Source organism: Mustelus asterias, chromosome 29 (genome assembly GCF_964213995.1).
Source record: "Mustelus asterias chromosome 29, sMusAst1.hap1.1, whole genome shotgun sequence".
NCBI lineage: Eukaryota > Metazoa > Chordata > Chondrichthyes > Carcharhiniformes > Triakidae > Mustelus > Mustelus asterias.
The window spans coordinates 2960347-2983204 of NC_135829.1; the positions used below are offsets into that span (position 1 = coordinate 2960347).

General features: G+C 48.6%; 1 pseudogene; it reads left to right on the forward strand.

Moving 5' to 3' along the window:
* Window positions 1–778: 778 nt before the first annotated feature.
* LOC144480610 (U2 spliceosomal RNA) lies at window positions 779–998 on the forward strand (annotated as a pseudogene).
* The last annotated feature ends 21860 nt before the right edge of the window (window positions 999–22858 follow it).

A 22858-nucleotide genomic window follows, 5' to 3' on the forward strand; every position in this document is an offset into this window, starting at 1 on the left:
ATTATCCAAATCATAGAATCATACAATACCTACAGTGCAGAAGGAGGCCATTTGGCCCATCGAGTCTGCACCAACCACAATCCCATCCAAGTCCTACCCCTGTAACACCATTTACCCTTCTAGTTCCCCTGACAGTAAGGGCCAATTTAGCATGGCCAATCAACCTAACCCGCACGTTTTTGGATTGTGGGAGGAAACCGGAGCACCCGGAGGAAACCCACGCAGACACGGGGAGAACGTGCTGACTCCACACAGACAGTGACCCAAGGCTGGAATTGACCCCGGGTCCCTGGTGCTGTGAGGCAGCAGTGCTAACCCACTGTGCCACCGTGCCGAGTCTTCCTCGTGTTGTGAAGTTAAGTTTGAGAAGATGTAAAGAGTGTGCGGAAGGAATTGTAAAAATTCTAGAGGGAAAGAAAACAGTGCGTGGTCCCTTTAGAAGCTGGTTTTGAGTCCTGTGCTTGGATGCAGAGTGCACACAGACTCTAAGTTGCAACACTTGTTTTGAGGACCAAGCATCAGTGTTGCCTTGGTAACAGGATTTTGCATTTTAACAGCCTATTAAAAATAGACAATCAGCTATTAAGAGCCTATCAGATTTGAATTTGCTGTAGTTGACAACCATAGACCAATCGTGGTGTAAGACGATTGCGAGGTCATCGCAAGTATAAAGGCCAGAGCGACAGCCGTCTCAGAGGGACATCTCTGGAACCAGAGAAAGATCAACTGAAGCAGCTAAAGGCAGTTAAGGGCAGTTAGATCAACTGAAACAGTTAGTATCGCTTCTCGGCCTTTTGGCTAAGATCAAGTGTAGTATGGTCGGCAGCCCATGGTCGGCCGCACTTGGTTGAGGTCATTAGGTTGCACTGAAGCTTCATATGTTTCATATGAAGCAATTTTTTAAAGCGGCATCTCGGCCTTTTGGCTAAGATGCAAATGAGCTCAAGTCTTGGAGGAGGAACCTCCCCCTTCTCCAATCAGCTTGGCTCATGTAGATCAGGCCCAGGACAGGGTGGTTTGGTCGCTCACCCTGTCTTGTCAGCCTGGATCTGAAATGTCTCAACTTGTTGAGACTCTGAATTGGATTTGATTTGATTGAATTGGAAAAATATTTTAAAAAACTGAAACAGTTAGTTCTTAACACTGCCAGCTTCAGATATGCCTTAAGGGACCTCACCATTTAACCAGCGAAAAGTACCAAATGAGAGCGCTTACAGAGAGTGGACAACTACAGAAGAGCTCCAAAATCTTTTCCAAGCCATCAGACCTTGTTGTATAGTTTTTTTGAGTGTGATTAAAATTCTGTTATTACTGTTTTGGTTCTGAATGGTCCTTGTCTTTATTTGAACAGCATTTCAGTCCAACCATTCTAATTAAAATATTACTGGTTTGGTTAAAGTTCATGGTTGGTTGAATAAAATAACTTGTTAATTATTCACTTAAACTGAGTGTCAGGTCTTTATATTAATGAACCTCTAAACATTAATGTAAAACATTAATACCTTCCCAAACACTTTTACCAGATTACGAAGCGAGGGAAAGGGGATTAACCTCTGCGTTGTCGCACTCAATACCCAAATGATGAACCTCTAGCTCCGGAAATACTTTACACCTGATCCTGTTTCCGTTGGGAAGTTAAAGTGCTGAGGCCATACTTTGCTTTTTCATTGGTCAGGACGTCCGCATTTCCGCTCCATTATTCCATCGGTCGTAAGGTTCAGCTTCACAGAACAGGGGTGGATTATCACATCCTGATACTGTACACTGGGTTCCAGCCATTCTTCCCATACCGTTCATAGAGTGCGTGGGCAGCACGGTGGCACTGGGCGGCACGGTGGCACAGTGGGTTAGCACTGCTGCCTCTCAGCGCCGGGGACCCGGGTTCAATTCCCGGCTTGGGTCACTGTCTGTGCGGAGTCTGCACGTTCTCCCCGTGTCTGCGTGGGTTTCCTCCGGGTGCTCAGGTTTCCACCCACGGTCCGAAAGATGTGTGGGTTAGGTGGATTGTCCGTGCTAAATTGCCCCTTAGTGTCAGGGGAAATAGCTAGGGTGAATGCATGGAGTTGTGGGGATGGGGCCTGGGTGGGATTGTGGTCGGTGCAGACTCAATGGGCCGAGTGGCCTCCTTCTGCACTGTAGGGATTCTATAAGAGAGAAGGAAAGGAGAGGGTGCAGAATGTAGTGTTACAGTCAAACAAAGAAAATTACAGCACAGGAACAGGCCCTTCGGCCCTCCAAGCCTGCACCGACCATGCTGCCCGACTGAACTAAAACCCCCTACCCTTCCAGGGACCGTATCCCTCTATTCCCATCCTATTCATGTATTTGTCAAGACGCCCCTTAAAACTCACTATCGTATCCGCTCCCACTACCTCCCCCGGCAGCGAGTTCATAGAAAGATCAACTTAAGTTCTGATTTTGCCCCCCAGTGCATGACGATAGTGCCGGCTACAGACAGTAATCATATGAAGCTGATGTGATGCCAACATTACGTTCAACGGGTGTGGATTAGTCACACATTGCAAGCACGATCACGGGGACCTATTCAATTTAACCGCTTTAATGTCTAAAGCTCTCAAACGAGAGTGGCCACCTGATAAAGCTTGGCACCACCTCTTCAGGACTTTTAGATTTATCTCAACCGTCTCCTTCCTGTTGTGAGCCGCGATGGAGCGCTCTCAGCTACTGACCTTGTCCACTGAGCGAGGTAGCTCGCTCTGACCGTCTGGCCGCGCCTTCAAGCCGGGGTGCTGGCAAATAAAATATACAAGGCAACAGGACCAAGGCCGCTGGCAAGATGCACCCCAGAGCTACAGTCTGAGTGGATTAGGTGGGAAATAAAATTATAGATGTGTCTGTAAATTCCCCTTGTGTCGCTGGAGCCAAGGAATCTGTCTTCATAAACACAGCATTGTCAGTGATGTGTTCAGAGGAAAGAAAATGTGTTTGATCTTTCGGAATGTGAGGCAGAGCCACAAGGGATGGCAGGAAATGTATTTAAATATCAAAGTCCACCCGTTCCGCTCAGCAGCATAATTTTATTTAAAAGCCAGGGAGAAAATGTTTAATTAGATTTTATCTTTCACTAATCCGATTGTGTTTGCTGTCAACATTCCTGCATGTCACGGCCAAGGTGTCGGTCTGTCCAAGTGGTGCAGCCTTGTTACAGGATCTGAAGCCTCCCATGCGTAATGCATGAAGTTTTGACAAAGAGGAGGATTCTTCACCCTTAGCCCCAGTTTAATTTCAATAAGGGAGAGTGATAAATAATTCCTCCAGATTACCAGCTAAAGGTCGGTGAAAAACAGGCCACTTTATTCATCCGTAGTGGATAATCTGCTGTCAGTGAGGCCAGGAGCAGCTGGACGCACCGGAGGAAAGGCATCAAATGTCTTAGTGCTGCAACAACAACCTCTCTTTATATACCACCTGCGACCTAGTAACCTGTCCCAAGGTGTTTCGCAGAGTCACACAGGAGACAAGAGGACAGCTGGTCACACGCTTCTTCAATCAAAAGGTTTTAAAGAATGCCTCAGAGCAGTAGAATTGATTTGATTTGATTTGATTTATTATTGTCACATGTATTTGGATACAGTGAAAAGTTTTCTTTTAAAAGTTTATTTATTAGTGTCACAAGTAAGGCTTGCATTAACACTGCAATGAAGTTGCTGTGAAAATCCCCCAGTCTCCACACTCCGGCACCTGTTCGGGTAACACTGAGGGAGAATTTAGCACGGCCAATGCACCCTAACCAGCACGTCTTTCAGACTGGGGGAGGAAACCGGAGCACCTGGAGGAAACCCACGCAGACACGGGGAGAACGTGCAGACTCCACACAGACAGTGACCCAAATCAGGTATGGAACCCAAATCCCTGGCACTGTGAGGCAGCAGCGCTAAACACTGTATTGTTTCTTGTGCACTGTACAGACAAAGCATACCATTTATAGAGTACGTAGGGGAGAAGGAAAGGAGAGGGTGCAGAATGTAGTGTTACAGTCATAGCTAGGGTTTAGAGAAAGATCAACTTGATATATGTTAGGACCACTCAAAAGTCTGACAGCAGCAGGGAAGAAGCTGTTCTTGAGTCGGTTGGTTCGTGTACCTTTTTCGCGACGGAAGAAGGTGGAAGAGAGAATGTCCGGGGTGCGTGGGGTCCTTAATTATGCTGGCTGCTTTGCCGAGGCAGCGGGAAGTGTAGACAGAGTTAATGGATGAGAGGCTGGTTTGCGTGATGGATTGGGCTACATCACGACCTTTTGTAGTTTCTTGCGGTCTTGGTCAGAGCAGGAGCCATACCAAGCTGTGATACATTCAGAAGTTGAGAGAGGCAGGGATGTGGAGGGAGAGAATTCCGGAACTTGGGGCCCAGGCAGCTGAAAGCACCCCCACCACCACTAGAAGTGGGGTGAAGGAAATGGGGAGTGGAATTGGTCAGAATTGGAGAGACACAACTGGAGATTGTAAAGTTCTTTAATGGGATGTGGGTGTCACTGGCTGGGCCAGCATTTGCAGCTCATCCCTAACTACAGAGTGTCTCACTCGGCCATTTCAGGGGGCAGTTGAGAGTCAACCACATTGCTGTGGCTCTGGAGTCACGTGTAGGCCAGACCGGGTAAGGACGGCAGATTTCCTTCCCGAAAGGACATTAGTGACCCAGGTGGGTATAAATAAACTCAATGATAGTTTCATAAGAACACAAGAACCAGGAGCAGGAGTAGGCCATCTGGCCCCTCGAGCCTGCTCCACCATTCAATAAGATCATGGCTGATCTTTTCATGGACTCAGCTCCACTTACCTGCCCACTCACCATAACCCTTAATTCCTTTACTGTTCAAACATTTATCTATCCTTGCCTTAAAAACATTCAGTGAGGCAGCCTCAACTGCTTCACTGGTTTTCATGGTCACAATTACTGAGGAAAGCTGTCAATTCAATGTTTTTTATCAATTATATAATTGAACAATTCCATCAGCCGCTGTGGTGAGGTTTGAACCCGTGGCCCCAGGGCATTAGCCTGGGCCTCTGGATTAGTAGTCCAGTAACATGACCACTGGAGCACCATCCGGCCTTGGCATCAGGGATTACAGAGGAGGACAGAAGAAGCCATGGAGGCTTTGAATGCAAAAGTCAGTACGTAGAGGAAACAGCCTGGGCAGAATGTTCCCATCTGCTCACCACGGGAATCACAGCAGGCAGGGGTGGACCATGCAAAGGTCAGCTGACATCGGGTGGGTGGAGTGAGTGTGGTCGGAAAATCCTGCGTCCTGTGTGTAACTGAACCACAGAGACCAGGACTACTCCAACATCAATGCTGGATCTATATTGAGATGACTGACCTCAAGAAGGCTACAACATTTGACCTCAGCGTTCCTGGCCAAAGGCAGGAATATAACCATCGTGCAATACAGCGAATCCCACCACCAACCACTTCTGATTGAGAGGAAAGAATCAGAAGATAAATAGATGGGGAAAGCTTTGATTCCTGCTGCAACAACAATTCCTTTGGCCCCGCTTACAAATTCCATGAATAGATTTTACAACGACGGAAAGATGATCTAAAGAAAAAGACAATATAGTATTTGCAAGGTTTGACGGGAAGGAGACCCGAGATGAAATTGAATTGTAACAGAACAGAAAATATCTTTCCTGCTACTTGACTTTCAAAGGTCAATGAAAGCTTTCTGTCTCTGTCGCTGGGATTGGATTCTTCAATTTTCCTTCCTGTCATTAATATCACATTGTCAAACACGCAATAATTCCTTGCTCAGAATTCAAAATCAATAAGGTGACTATTTAATTTCATTAATCCAATTTACCTGCCCTGTCCCCAGAAGGTGCCGACTCTCACTGGGATACAGTTCCTGAAGGTGCTGACTCTCACTGGGATACAGTTCCTGAAGGTGCTGACTCTCACTGGGATACAGTTCCTGAAGGTGCTGACTCTCACTGGGATACAGTTCCTGAAGGTGCCGACTCTCACTGGGGGACAGTTCCTGAAGGTGCTGACTCTCACTGGGGGACAGTTCCTGAAGGTGCCGACTCTCACTGGGGGACAGTTCCTGAAGGTGCTGATTCTCACTGGGATACAGTTCCTGAAGGTGCTGACTCTCACTGGGATACAGTTCCTGAAGGTGCTGACTCTCTCTGGGATACAGTTCCTGAAGGTGCTGACTCTCACTGGGATACAGTTCCTGAAGGTGCTGACTCTCACTGGGATACAGTTCCTGAAGGTGCTGACTCTCTCTGGGATACAGTTCCTGAAGGTGCTGACTCTCACTGGGATACAGTTCCTGAAGGTGCTGACTCTCGCTGGGGTACAGTTCCTGAAGGTGCTGACTCTCACTGGGATACAGTTCCTGAAGGTGCTGACTCTCACTGGGATACAGTTCCTGAAGGTGCTGACTCTCACTGGGATACAGTTCCTGAAGGTGCTGACTCTCACTGGGATACAGTTCCTGAAGGTGCTGACTCTCACTGGGATACAGTTCCTATACCCTCTCCTTTCCTTCTCTATGAACGGTGTGTTTTGTCTGTACAGCGTGCAAGAAACTTTACTTTTCACTGCATACTAATACATGCGACAATTTCCATTCATTTGCGGGGCGAGGGTGTCACTGACAAAGCCAGCAATTATTGCCCATCCCTCATTCCCCTGTGAACTGAGTGTCTCACTTGGCCATTTCAGAGGGCAGTTGAGAGTCAACCACATTGCTGTGGCTCTGGAGTCACATGTAGGCCAGACCGGGTAAGGACGGCAGATTTCCTTCCCAAAAGGACATTAGTGACCCAGATGGGTTTTTCCGACAATCGACAATGGTTTCATGGTCATCAGTAGATTCTTAATTCCAGATTTTTAAAATTGAATTCAAATTCCACCATCTGCCGTGGCGGGATTCGAACCTGGGTCCCCAGAACATTAGCTGAGTTTCTGGATTCATAGTCCAGCGATAATATCGCGAGGCCACTGGCTTCCCTTCAGATACAGTTCACCCAGAGCGTGTAATACTGAATGTGAGGCAGGATTTGGTAATACTCCAAATTACAAAAAAGAACACAGAGGACTTGGGGAAAGTGCAAAAGAATTCTCAAAGATGATACCAGGTCAGAAAGATTTCAACTATCGGGACGCAATTTGTGAGCTGGGATGCTTTTTCTAAAAAAGAGCAGAAAAGGGACGGCACGGTGGCACAGTGGTTAGCACTGCTGCTTCACAGCTCCAGGGACCTGGATTCGATTCCCAGCTCGGGTCACTGTCTGTGTGGAGTTTGCACATTCTCCCCGTGTCTGCGTGGGTTTCCTCCGGGTGCTCCGGTTTCCTCCCACAGTCCAAAGATGTGCGGGTTAGGTTGATTGGCCATGCTAAAATTGCCCCTTATTGTCCTGAGGTGCGTAGGTTAGAGGGATATGGGGGTAGGGCCTGGGTGGGATTGTGGTCGGTGCAGACTCGATGGGCCAAATGGCCTCTTTCTGCACTGTAGGGTTTCTATGAAGATTCTATGAAGAATGGCTGTGAATTGAGAGAGGTGGCTACTCAGCGAGACCTTGGTGTCCTCGTGCATCAGTCGCTGAAAGTAAGCGTGCAGGTACAGCAGGCAGTAAAGAAGGCAAATGGTATGTTGCCCTTCATAGCGAGAGGATTTGAGTATAGTGATAGAAATGTTTTGCTGCAATTGTATAGGGCGTTGGTGAGGCCACACCTGGAGTATTGTGTGCAGTTTTGGTGTCCTTATCTGAGGAAGGATGTCCTTGCTATAGAGGGAGTACAGCGAAGGTTTACCAGGCTGAATCCTGGGATGGCAGGTCTGTCATATGAGGAGAGACTAAGTCGGTTAGGATTATATTCACTGGAGTTTAGAAGAGTGAGAGGGGATTTCATAGAAACTTATAAAATTCTAACAGGTTTAGACAGGGTAGATTCAGAAAGAATGTTCCCAATGGTGGGGGGAGTCCAGAACTAGGGGTCATAGTTTGAGAATAAGAGGTAAACCTTTTAGAACTGAGGTGAAGAGAAATTCCTTCACCCAGAGGGTGGTGAATGTGTGGAATTCACTCCCACAGAATGTAGTTAAGGTCAAAATATTGGCTGATTTCAAGAAGAAATTAGATATCGCTCTAGGGGCTAAAGGTATCAAGGGATATGGGAGGAACGGGGAAATAAGGATATTGAATTCGATGATCAGCCATGACCATAATGAATGGTGGAGCAGACTCAACGGGATGAATGGCCTCCTCCTTCTCGTTTCTATGAGGGGTGACTGGAGAGTTTCCTGAGATGATAAAAGTGTTTTGACAAGGAGAAGATGTTTTCATTGTCCAAGAATCCAAAACTAGAGGTACAAAAGTGAGATGGTCACTCACTGCTCCAATGGGGGAAACCTATTTACCCGGGAACTGGTGAGAATGTGGAACTCGCGATCACCAGGAGCAACTGAGGTGAAGAGGAAACCAGTCCAGTGCAGCAGGGACAAAGGAACAGCAAGTTTACACGGATAGGTTTGGATGAGGTAGAATGAGAGAAGGTCCCTAAGGGTCAGCCAGAGTTCAGCTTGCAGCAACTTTGGCTCCAAACCACCAAGTTCTGTTCTCTGATCCCACTCCGTGACTCCAGCACGAAAAGAGAGAATGTCCGGGGTGCGTGGGGTCCTTAATTATGCCGGCTGCTTTGCCGAGGCAGCGGGAAGTGTAGGCAGAGTCAATGGATGGGAGGTTGGTTTGCGTGATGGACTGGGCTTCATTCACAACCTTTTGTAGTTCCTTGTGATCTTGGACAGAGCAGAAGCCATACGCTGAACGTCTGTGTACTGCTGAGCGAGTGCTGCCTTTTTTAGTTGATTTATTATTGTCACACGTATTGACACACAGTGAAAAGTATTGTTTCTTGCGCGCTATACAGACAAAACATACCGTTCATAGAGAAGGAAAGGAGAGAGTGCAGAATGTAGTGTTACAGTCATAGCTAGGGTGTAGAGAAAGATCAACTTAATGCAAGGTAGGTTCATTCAAAAGTCTGATGACAGCAGAGAAAAAGTTGTTCTCGAGTCGGTTGGTACGTGGCCTCAGACTTTTGTATCTTTTTCCCGATGGAAGAAGGTGGAAGAGAGAATGTCCGGGGTGCGTGGGGTCCTTAATTATGCTGGCTGCTTTGCCGAGGCAGCGGGAAGTATAGACAGAGTTAATGGACGGGAGGCTGGTTTGCGTGATGGACTGGGCTTCGTTCACGACCTTTTGTAGTTCCTTGCGGTCTTGGGCAGAGCAGGAGCCCCAGACCAAGCTGTGATACAACCAGAAAGAATGCTTTCTATGGTGCATCTGTAAAAGTTGGTGAGAGTCGTAGCTGACATGCCAAATTTCCTTAGTCTTCTGAGAAAGTAGAGGCGTTGGTGGGCTTTCTTAACTATAGTGTCGGCATGGGGGGGGGACCAGGACAGGTTGTTGGTGATCTGGACACCTTAAAAACTTGAAGTCTTGTCAGAGGTTCCATCTTTCAGATCAGATGTTGAACTGAGACCCCATCTGCTGGTTTGGGGGGATTTAAAAGCTTCACTGGCATTTACTCTGAAGAACAGCAGGGGAGTTATTCTCAGTGTTCCGCCCAATATTTATCCCTCAATCAAAACGTCTGGTCGTTATCAGATTGCTGTTTGTGGGTCTTGCTGTGCACAAACTGGCTGCCTCATTACTTACATTACAACAGTGAACGGACTTCAAAAGTTTGTAAGAGTCTGAATCATGCTTCAATCATGAAAGGTAGATGTGACGCATTTGAATTTTCAGAAAGTCTTTGGTAAAGTTTTACATCAGAGATACGTGTGTAGAATTAAAGCACATGGATTGGGGGTAACATATTCATAGAATCATAGAATTCCTACAGTGCAGAAGGAGGCCATTCAGCCCATCGAGTCTGCACCGACCACAATCCCACCCAGGCCCTACCCCTATTATCCCACACATTTACTCTGCTAATCCCTCTAACCTACGCATCCTGGGACACCAAGGGTTAATTTAGCTTGGTCAATGCACCTAACCCGCACATCTTTGGAAGGAAATCGGAACACCCGGAGGAAACCCACACAGACACGGGGAGAACGTGCAGACTCCGCACAGACAGTGGCCCAAGCCAGGAATCGAACGCAGGTGCCTGGCGCTGTGAGGCAGCAGTGCTAACCACTGTGCCACCGTGCCACCCATGTTGGCATGGATTGAGAATTGGTTGGCAGACAGGGAACAATAGGAATTAATGGGTCTTTTTCAAAGTGGCAGGTGGTGGTGACTTGGAGTCCCACAGGGATCAGTGCTTGGCCCCCAGCTATTCACAAAATACATCAATGATTTGGATGAGGCAACCAAACGTATTTTCAAATTTGTTGATGACGCAAAACCTGGTGGGAAGGTGAGTGGTGAGGGGGATGTTAAGAGGCCTCAAGGTGATTTAGATAAGTTGAATGAGTGGGCAAATACATGGCTGATGCAGCATAAATGTGAAGTTACCCACTTAAGACAGAGAAACAGAATGGCAGAATATTATTTAAATGATGATAGCTTTGGAAATGTTGACATACTAAAGGACTTGGGTGTCCTTGTATATCAGTCACTGAAAACAAGCATGCGAGTGCAGCAAGCAATTAGAACGGCAAATGGTTTGCTGGCCTTCATTGCAAGAGGGCTGGAGTACGGGAGCAAGGATGTCTTACTGCAACTGTACAGGGCCTTGGTGAGGCCACACCTGGAGTAGTGTGTGCAGTTTTGGTCTCCTTATCTAAGAAAGGATGCACTTGCCATAGAGAGGGGAGAAGGTTCACCAGACTGATTTCTGGGATGGCAGGATTGTCATATGAAGAGAGATTGGGGCCTGTATTCATTGGAGTTTAGAAGAATGAGATAGGATCGCATTGAAGTGTATAAAATTCTGACAGGGCTGGACAGACTGGATGCTGGGATGTTGTTTCCTGTGGCTGGACGGGTCCAGTGTCGACTGGCTGGAGGTTGTGAATATGGGGATCTTAAATCTGAGCTGATAAAATGATAGAGATGAGTCTCACCAAGAGGAACAAGAATATTTTTTAGGCAAGCTGAAAGATCCAAGATACATATTCTGGAAATGTGGACATTTGTGTCAATGGACACATCACTAATTTCAAATGGGATACGGGTGTGACTGCAACAGTTTTGTCCAATAAAGAGAACCAAGGCAGCTAAAACAATAGGTGAAGACAACTGAAACCCAATTATGTGGTCCGGGAGGGGATAAGATACAAGCCATAGGCATGTTACAAGCAGCACTCCAATACAGGAACAAACGGATGCTGGAAACATTGTATGTTATTCCCAATCAGGAATTCTTTCTCCTGAACTGAAATGTCTTTGTCAACCTCATCAAAGACAGCGAAGGAGGTCAATGAACAGACGGTCATCAATGAGACTATCAACTATCCATAAGACCAGAAGACATAGGAGTAGAATTAGGCCATTCAGCCCATCGAGTCTACTCCGCCATTCAATCATGGCTGATATGATTCTCATCCCCATTCTCCTGCCTTTTCCCCGTAACCTTTGATCCCCTTATTGATCAAGAACCTATCCATCTCTGTCTTAAAGACACTCAATGACCCGGCCTCCACAGCCTTCTGCGTCAAAGAGTTCCACAGATTCACCACTCTCTGGCTGAAGAAATTCCTCCTCATCTCAGTTTTAAAGGAGCGCCCCTTCACTCTGAAGTTGTGCCCTCGAGTTCTAGTCTCTCCCACTAGTGGAAACATTCTCTCCACGTCCATTCTATCCAGGCCTCTCAGTATTCTGTAAGTTTCAATTTCATCCCCCCTCATCCTTCTAAACGCCAACGAATATAGACACAGACTCCTCAACCGCTCCTCATACGACAAGCTCTTCATTCCAGGGATCATTCTTGTGAACTTCCTCTGGACCCTTTCCAAGGCCAGCACAACCTTCCTTAGATACGGGCCCCAAAACTGCTCACAATACTCCAAATGGAGTCTGACCAGAGCCTTATTGATGCACCATCAATCAAGCAAAGACTAGTTTGTTATGCCAGAACAAATAGGCTTTTATAAACAAGAACTTGGAGCCATCCCTGTCGGAGATCTGGTCCGTACTAAAGGCTAGGGTGAGGAGCCGTCGCCTTTATATCTGGACCAGGGGGAGGAGTCTTGGGCGGAGCCGGCAGGGATGTGCCACATATACAGATAATAACAGATACTAACTAACAGTGGTTAACCACAACAGATAACAGATAACAGTGGTTTACCACACTTATACAGCCTCAGAAATACATTCCTGCTCTTGTATTCTAGCCCTCTCGACATGAATGCTAACATTGCATTTGCCTTCCTAACTGCCGACTGAACCTGCAGTGAACCTTCAGAGACCTTAACCACATGCACTGATGATCTCGACTGCTGCCTCAGTGCTGATGTTGCAGCAGCCTTGACTGAGGCAGATAATCCAGCACTTTTCCAAGAACATGCCCAGGGTACTGGGAGCAAACCTGTTCTTACTGAATTGGTGATCTACTTGAACCAGCGAAGGCCTGAGTGTGACCATGATCCTTCATCATTCAGCGCATTGGCAGAGAGGGTGGAAAACAAAACTCAGGTGACAGAACACCCGGTTACAATCCACTGGCATTCACTGACATGGTGATCCCCTTGAGAAGCATGTCTATTCATCCACTAAGAGTGACAGTCCAGGGTGCTGCAAGCGGTGAAACCCTCCCAGCCGCAGAGACCGGGCCGAACCAGGTGAGGTCCACCTCTTCCACACTGGAACCTTCCCACCAAGCCGCAGTCACTCAGGCAAGATGCTGACCGAGGGCCTTCCTCACAACCTTCTGTCTTGCCTACACGTTTACCGAGTAGCTCACAGCGACCTGGGCCGATTCCACCTGGGATAGGACTGCCCATCTGTAATCCGGTGGATTTTATAGGCTCTCTTTCACTGAAAAATAAACACTGGCTCTCCAATGTTCTTCAGGGCCTCGCAGGAAGGAGCAGAGACGTCAAAACCAGCACTTTCTGCATCCTATTACAAACACAGCGTGGTAACAAAGCATGGTGTGAATACAACCCTCCTGCACCTCTGCTTCAAGACGGGCTAATCTACTGTAAAATCTCTTCAGTACATGAAACTCCAAAGCTAATATCTCCCTCTCATGATGAATTAGAGGGTGGGAGGCTTACAAGGTCTGGCTGTGAATCATATAGTTAAAAGGAAATTATACAGAGTCGGGGAAGAAAATGAGAGCTCGCGCTGAAAATGAAAAGTGATCCAGGGGTTGTACATCATCTCATTAAGTGTTATTTACTGTGCCAGAGTGCTTTTCTTCTCCAGGTAACGAACAGGAATTAAAACGAAACCACTAACGGCATAATTCAAAAACTCTGACAAATCCGAGGCCTCTTCAGTGTGTTGAAGAACAAGGAAAATTACAGCACAGGAACAGGCCCTTCGGCCCCTCCAAGCCTGCGCCGACCATGCTGCCCGACTGAACTAAAACCCCCTACCCTTCCGGGGACCGTATCCCTCTATTCCCATCCTGTTCATGTATTTGTCAAGACGCCCCTTAAAAGTCACTACCGTATCCGCTTCCACTACCTCCCCCGGCAACGAGTTCCAGGCACCCATCACCCTCTGTGTAAAAAATCTGCCTCGTACATCTCCTTTAAACCTTGTCCCTCACACCTTAAACCTGTGCCCCCTAGTAATTGACTCTTCCACCCTGGGAAAAAGCTTCTGACTATCCACTCTGTCCATGCCTCTCATAATCTTGTAAATTTCTATCAGATCGCCCCTCAACCTCCGTCGTCCACTTTATCCTCACCACCTCACCCCAGTGTGATAGTCACATGAACGGAGTGGGAATGGAGGGATACAAAAGAATGGTCTAGTTTGGACCAGGGAGCGGCGCGGGCTTGGAGGGCCGAAGGGCCTGTTCCTGTGCTGTATTGTTCTTTGTTCTTTGTTTTAAAAACTCGCCACAAAAGGGAAAGTTCCAAAGGCAGAGATTTCAGCGGACTCAATAGAAGTACAGGGGTGGCACGGTGGCACAGTGGTTAGTGCTGCTGCCACACTGCGCCAGGGACCCGGGTTCAAATATGGCCTTGAGGTGACTGTCTGTGTGGAGTTTGCACGTTCCCCCCGTGTCTGCGTGGGTTTCCTCTGGGTGCTCTGGTTTCCTCCCACAGTCTGAAAGACGTGTTGGTTAGGGTGCATTGGCCGTGCTAAATTCTCCCTCAGTGTACCCGAACAGGCGCCGGAGTGTGGCGACTAGGGGATTTTCATAGTAACTTCATTGCAGTGTTAATGTAAGCCTACTTGTGAAAGGGCGGCATGGTGGCACAGTGGTTAGTGCTGCTGCCTCACCGCGCCAGGGACCTAGGTTCAAATCTGGCCTCGAGGTGACTGTCTGTGTGGAGTTTGCACATTCTCCCCGTGTCTGTGTGGGTTTCCTCCGGGTGCTCCGGTTTCCTCCCACAGTCCAAAAATGTGCAGGTAAGGTTGATTGGCCATGCTAAAATTGATCCTTAGTATCAGGGGGATCAGCAGGGTAAATATGTGGTGTTACGGGAATAGGGCCTGGGTGGTTTAGGGGGGGCAGTTTGTGTGTGTGGGTAGGGGGGGCAATGTGTGTGTGTATGTGTGTGTGTGTGTGTGTGGCATTGTGTTGGTAGTGTGTGTGTGTGGGAACTCAGCGGGTGTGTGCAAGGGGCAAGGTTTAAAGGAGATGTACAAGGCAAGTTTTTTACACAGAGGGTGGTGGGTGCCTGGAACTCGTTGCCGGGGGAGGTAGTGGAAGCAGATACGATAGTGACTTTTAAGGGGCGTCTTGACAAATACATGAATAGGATGGGAATAGAGGGATATGGTCCCCGGAAGGGTAGGGGGTTTTAGTTAAGTCGGGCAGCATGGTCGGTGCAGGCTTGGAGGGCCGAAGAGCCTGTTCCTGTGCTGTAATTTTCTTTGTTCTTTGGGATAGTGGTCGGTGCAGACTCGATGGGCCGAATGGCCTTCTTCTGCACTGTAGGGATTCTATGATTCTACATGGCAAAAAAAAAAACAGCCCAGCAATGCTACCTGCTCTAATTCCATTTCCCGTCCCGCCATCACAGAATCCCTACAGTACAGAAGGAGGCCTTTCGGCCCATCGAGCTTGCACCAACAACAATCCCACACAGGCCCTATTACTATATAATCCTCATATATCCCATAATAATTTAAGAATACTCGTGTTCACCTCACACAATCCTGAAACTCATTCGTGATTATTCTTCGATGAATCTTTGTCATAAAGGATTCCACATTCTCGTGATCTTTTATATGAAAATATTTTTTCAAGCCTATCCCTTTCTTTCCAGTATTAATCCTAAATCTGTGTGCCCTTGTTGCCACTTTTCCAAATAATTGTTCACTGTTTCCCATTTCCATTCCTGCATCGATGACCCATCCCCCATTTCCATTCCTGTATCGATTACCCATCCCCCATTTCCATTCCTGTATCGATTACCCATCCCCCATTTCCATTCCTGTATCGATTACCCATCCCCCATTTCCATTCCTGTTCCGATTACCCATTCCCTGTTTCTGGTCCTGTATCAATTACACATTCCTGGAGCAATGTGCCATGGGGCCAAACAGGGAAGAGGCCATCTTGGATCTGGCAATGGGTAATGGGTAATGAGGCAAGTTTAATAAATGATATCAGAGTAAAAATTCCCCTAGGAAGTAGTGATCATAACATGATGGAATTTAATATTCAGTTTGAGAGCGAGAAGCCTGGGTCAGAAACAACTGTGTTTAACGTAAATGAAAGGAATTACAATGGAATGGGGGTAGAGTTAGCTAAAGTGGACTGGGCGGATAGATTAACAAAAAAAACAGCAAGCAGTGGCTGCCATTTGAGGGGATGATTCGTGACTCTCAGCAAAAATATATCCCAGTAAGGAGGAAAGATTCTAAGAGAGGGATAAACCAACCATGGCTGACCAAGGAAGTTAAGAAGGGTAAGTAAAAGCAAATTACTGCGGGTGCTGGAATCTGAAACCAAAAGAGAAAATGCTGGAAAATCTCAGCAGGTCTGGCAGCATCTGTAAGGAGAGAAAAGAATCCAGATGACCCTTTGTTTAGCTTTTGTCAGCTTTGACAAAGGATCGCCTGGACTCGGAACGTCAGCTCTTTTCTCTCCTTACAGAGGCTGCCAGACCTGCTGAGATTTTCCAGCGTCTTCACTTTTGTTAAGAAGAGTATCAGGTTGAAAGAAAAAGTGTTTAAGGAGGCAAAAGTCAGCGATAGCCCCCAAAGACTGGGATAAATTCAGAATCCAGCAAGGGAAAGAGAGAGAGAAAATAAACTATGAGGTCTACTAGTGAGGAATATAAAAACTGACAATAAGAGCTTCTTTAAATATAGAAAAATGAAGGGAGAGGTCAAAGTGAAGACTGGCCCCTGAGAGAATGAATCTGGGGAGATTGTTATGGGGAACGAGGAAATGGCAGAGGAGTTAAACAGAGTCCTTGCGTATATTTAAGGCTGAGATAGATAGGTTTTCGATCAGTAAGGGAATAAAGGCCACTGGGAAGAGGCAGGAAAGTGGACGTGAGGAATATCAGATCAGCGACAATCCTATTGAATGGTGGAGCAGGCGCGAGGGGCTGAATGGCCTACTCCTGTTCCTATTTCTCCTGGTCTTATTGACCTTTACCTTCTAGGGAATGACTTTCTATCAAATCTGTCGGATTCAAATCCCTCTCCGGTGAGTGTAAAGGCACCAGCCGAAAAAGTGATTGAGTTCCATTTTCCTCAATCAGCGTGGGCGCAGCAAAGCTTCCCGGCGTGATTGATCTGGGTACCTGTCAGGTTTTCCTACCTCACAGTCAGCACGGCAACGGCAAAGTGGCTTTCCCAAAGGGCAAATTGAGGACGACCACCGCGGAGAAGCGGCGGACCCCGCAGAGGAAGCGGAGCAGTCGCAGGGCTGAGAAATGTTGCATTGTCCGATGTCAGGTCTGGTTAACAAGCCCAATGGAGAGTAGGTGAGGAATTGTGCGATGATTGGAGACCATGACACAGTGTGATCAATCACACGGGGAAAGATGACGAGAGATGCTATTGGTGTGAACAAGCCAGACTACATCTACGCCAATGTAAAATTAATGTAACAAGAATTTGAACTGCACCATCTAGCAATGCCTGGCTCTCATCCATCATCGACCCATTATAGATGCCTTTGTCCAGGAGTGTTCCAATGCCCAATATCTGTCATATATTAGTGATGTGTAATCTATTTCACCAGAGGCTCCTTCCTACGTGACACTATATTCAAAATGGCAATGCTAATTTAGCGCCAACCACTGCCAAAAGCATTACTGTAACACAGCGATAACTGATAAAATACATCACTCCCTCAATGGCACATTTGGCCAAGGCACTTGCACGGCTAGCTCCGGCCAAATCTCTATTCGAGGTGTCTGCTTTTACCCCAACCGCCCCCCCCCCCGCCCCCCGCCATTTCCACCCCCTACCCAACCACTCTTAGCCCCCACACACTCATCCCCCACACACCCAGACACACACACTCACCCCACACGCACACCCAGACACACATACTCACCCCACGCGCACACAGACACACACACTCACCGCACACGCACACAGACACACACACTCACCCCACACGCACACAGACACACACACTCACCCCACATGCACACAGACACACACACTCACCGCACACGCACACAGACACACACACTCACCCCTCACGCACACAGACACACACACTCACCCCACACGCACACAGACACACACACTCACCCCACATGCACACAGACACACACACTCACCGCACACGCACACAGACACACACACTCACCCCTCACGCACACAGACACACACACTCACCGCACACGCACACAGACACACACACTCACCGCACATGCACACAGACACACACACTCACCCCTCACGCACACAGACACACACACTCACCCCACACGCACACAGACACACACACTCACCGCACACGCACACAGACACACACACTCACCCCACACGCACACAGACACACACACTCACCCCACACGCACACAGACACACACACTCACCCCACACGCACACAGACACACATACTCACTCCACACGCACACAGACACACACACTCACCCCACACGCACACAGACACACATACTCACCCCTCACGCACACAGACACACACACTCACCCCACACGCACACAGACACACACACTCACCCCACACGCACACACACACTCACCCCACACGCACACAGACACACATACTCACCCCACACGCACACAGACACACACACTCACCCCACACACACACGGACACACATACCCACCCCACACGCACACAGACACACATACTCACCCCACACGCACACAGACACACATACCCACCCCACACAGACACACATACTCACCCCACACGCACACAGACACACACACTCACCCCACACACACAGACACACACACTCACCCCACACACACACAGACACACATACTCACCCCACACGCACACAGACACACACACTCACCCCACCGCACACTGACACACACACTCACCCCACACGCACACAGACACACATACCCACCCCACACGCACACAGACACACATACTCACCCCACACGCACACAGACACACACACTCACCCCACACGCACACAGACACACACACTCACCCCACACGCACACAGACACACACACTCACCCCACACGCACAGACACACACACTCATCCCACACGCACACAGACACACACACTCACCGCACACAGACACACACATTCACCCCACACGCACACAGACACACATACTCACCCCACACGCACACAGACACACACACTCACCCCACACACACAGACACACACACTCACCGCACACGCACACAGACACACACACTCACCCCACACGCACACAGACACACACACTCACCCCACACGCACACAGACACACACACTCATCCCACACGCACACAGACACACACACTCACCCCACACGCACACAGACACCCACACTCACCCCACACGCACACAGCTCCATCCATACCACCAGCCAGCACATTGAGCGAATCTGTTTCTACTCAGTGTAACATCACTGAGCTTATCTTCCCCTCTCCTGTCTGCGTCCGGTGGAACAGGTGCTGAATGGATCTGGTTTGATCTCTCACTGGTTGTGTGGTGAATGGATTGTTGTTAAACTGTCCTCCCTGCCCAGTGACGGTGAAAATTCTCCCCATTTGCTCCTCCATCACCCCGTTACTGCCTGCTCAGGCCCAGCCTGGATTGGGTGGCAGCAAGCTCACCCACCAGCTACCAGATGGGAGAGCGGAGGTTTCAGCTTTCCTCTGCATCTCGCCTTGACAGTATGGGGAAGTCATTGACAGATCGCACTGCGCAGCAATACTGACACCCCTCACAATCCTGCTACACACACACCCCACATACACAGGGACACACCCCATACACAGGGGGTGGAGATGCCGGCATTGGACTGGGGTGGGCACAGTAAGAAGTCTCACAACACCAGGTTAAAGTTCAACAGGTTTATTTGGAATCTCGAGCTTTTGGAGCGCCGCTCACCTGATGAAGGAGCAGTGCTCCGAAAGCTCGTGATACCAAATAAACCTGTTGGACTTTAACCTGGTGTTGTGAGACTTCTTACTGACCCCATACACACACACCTCACACACACACACATATACACACCCCCCATGCACACTCCACACATACACACACAGACACACACACATATACACAGCCCCCACACACTCACCCCACACACACAGACACACACACTCACCCCACACACACACACACACTCACCCCACACACACTCACACACTCACCCCACACACACACACACTCCAGACACCTGGACACATACACCACACACACAAGCACACACCCCACACCACATACACACACACTCACACACCCCACAGACACATACCTCCCCACACACTCACACACACACTCACCCCACAAGCACACACACACAGACACACATATACACAGCTCCCACGCACTCACCCTCCACACACACACACACTCCCCCCCCACACACACACCCCACACACACAGACACATACACCACACACACATACACACACACTCACACACCCCACACACACAGACACATACCCCCCACACACTCACACACACACCCCATACACACATACACACGCACACACACTCACACACACACACACACACACAGACACATACCCCCCACACACTCACACACACTCACACACACACATGCCCTCTCCCACACAACCTCCCCCCCGCCCTCCCCCCACCCACCCCCCCACACACTCACACACACACACATTACACAGAACATCAATAATTCAGTATTAAATTGTTGGCAGGGATGACCTATCTCTACTCCTGATATCTAATCATCTTTACAGTGCACGCACTTTCCTGAGCCCTGCTGCTCCTTCAGAATAAACTCTCAATTCTCTCATTTGAGGCAGAGGGATCCCCATGTGTTGAGTTTTTAATTTAATGAAATTGTTGTGCATTCAAAGTAAATCTTGTTCAGAAAATAATCTCTGAATTATTTATGTGGCGATGTTAGTGTTTTATTTTATCGGAGGGAATTGAGAGCAGTGAGAATTGAGAGCAGCTGTAATGCCACTCTCTGAGATCTCACCCAGTGTCTGTCCATTCGGACCATTGCTGGGATCCTGGTCCACAGGGCACTGGGACATGGGTCTGTGCCTATGGTTCCCTCACACGGGGAGCTCCAGAGTTCACTACACCTTTTGTGGACGTTGACAAAGGTCCAGGACATTCCCACAGAAAGAAAGCAAATAAACTCCACAATCCAATGGTTCTGTTTTAGTGGGACTTGTTCTCTGGTCACTGGGACAGTGCACCTTTCCAACATCAGCTCCTGAACCAGGATACAAACCTGTACGCACACATAGTGAAAACCAGCCATCCATGGAGATCGGGCAGACGGTAACTGAGCTCTGAGCCAGAATCAACAGCTTTGAACAACACATCCACTGACTCCCCAATCAAAAGATCTACCCAGATTTTATGGAAAGAATAACCTCCAATTATTGCCTGTATTTATCACCTGCGAGAAACTACAAAGGGTTGTGAACGTAGCCCAGTCCATCACGCGAACCAGCCTCACGCCCATTAGGGTGGGAGGCCGGTAGGGTGAAGGTAGGGTGTAGAGAAAAGATCGGCTTATTAGGGTCTGCGTGGGTTTCCTCCGGGTGCTCCGGTTTCCTCCCACAATCCAAAGATGTTGCGGGTTAGGCTGATTGGTCATGCTAAATTGTCCCTTAGTGTCACAGGATGCACAGGTTAGAGGGTAAATATGTGGGGTGACAGGGAGAGGGCCTGGGTGGGATTGCGCCCAATGTCCTCCTGCTGCACTGTAGGGATTCTAATATCCCTTTTATGGGGAACAGTTCACAGACACTTTTAACCTAACTCGCAAGAAATCCAGCCTTCAGCGTCGAGCTAATCTTGCATTCTCTCACAAATATGCACTGATAAATATTCAGGAACTAACAGCAGCACTGATATGGGTTAACAGTAAACATTACTGTGCTGGAGGTGCTGGCCTGAAAGTAGACCACCCTCTGTTGTTGCTTCAGGATAATGCCTGCAGCAAAGCAGCTGCTTGGGGCTGGGAAAGGAACCAAGGTATCATTCAACAGGACTTGTGCAAACTCTGGAATAATTATCTCCAGTCAACACGCCAACATTATTGACTTTCCATCCTGCGTTAGTCACAAGCTAAATTCAGAACTGAATTTCACAGAGGGAGAAGTCGACTGAACTCTATTGTGGGGAGGCATGGGTGGCACAGTGGGTTAGCGCTGCTGCCTCACAGCGCCAGGGACCCAGGTTCGATTCCCGGCTTGGGTCACTGTCTGTGCGGAGTCTGCACATTCTCCCCGTGTCTGCATGGGTTTCCTCCGGGTGCTCCGGTTTCCTCCCGCAGTCCAGAAGATGTGCGGGTTAGGGGTGGATTGGCCGTGCTAAATTGCCCCTTAGTGTCAGCTAGGGTAAATGCATGGGGTTACAGGGATAGGGTCTGGGTGGGATTGTGGTCAGGGCAGACTCGATGGGCCAAATGGCCTCCTTCTGCACTGTAGGGGTTCTGTGAATAATGCTGTGGGGTGGAATTTTCTGGTCACGCTCGCCCCAAAACTGGAAAATCCCACCTGAGGTCAACGTACCTTTGCATGGTCCCCCCCCCCCCCCCGCCCGTTACGATTCCCATGGCGGGCAGGACAGGAAAGATCCCCCCACCCCCCCAGGATCCTTCCCATCCACCTGAGTGGGCAGGTGGGCTATCAGTTTATCCAAAGGCCCTCCGGGGATTTCCTTTTTGCTTTTATCTCGCTAGCTGCCCCTTCCTCTCTGGTTTGTCTTTCAGTTTATTACAATTCTTCCTGTCCCGTAATACTCCCTGGTTAAATGATAGCTTTCATTTGCCAGGGTTGAGTGAGGTGTGAGAATCCCCACACTGGTGAGATGGAATGACTGAGGCAGCAAGCAAGACCCATACTGATTCTTTGCCAAGCATGAGATTCTATCTGACATATTCCAGATACATTATCGAAAGGATTGTCCCCCAGTTCTCGCAACTAGTATGCGGCCGGTGTCCATGCGTCAAGCTGTAGGCAGCAGGGTGGAACCATTCTCTCTATCACTTCCCATGCTGAGATTTGTATTTGTGAAGCAGGAGGTGTAGCTCCAACAGCGCCCGTGCGGACACTCTCATTTTCACCTCTTCTGGGATGTAGCACCTCAGTACCCCCCCACCGCCCCCCTCCCCCCCCCCCTCCCCCCACCCC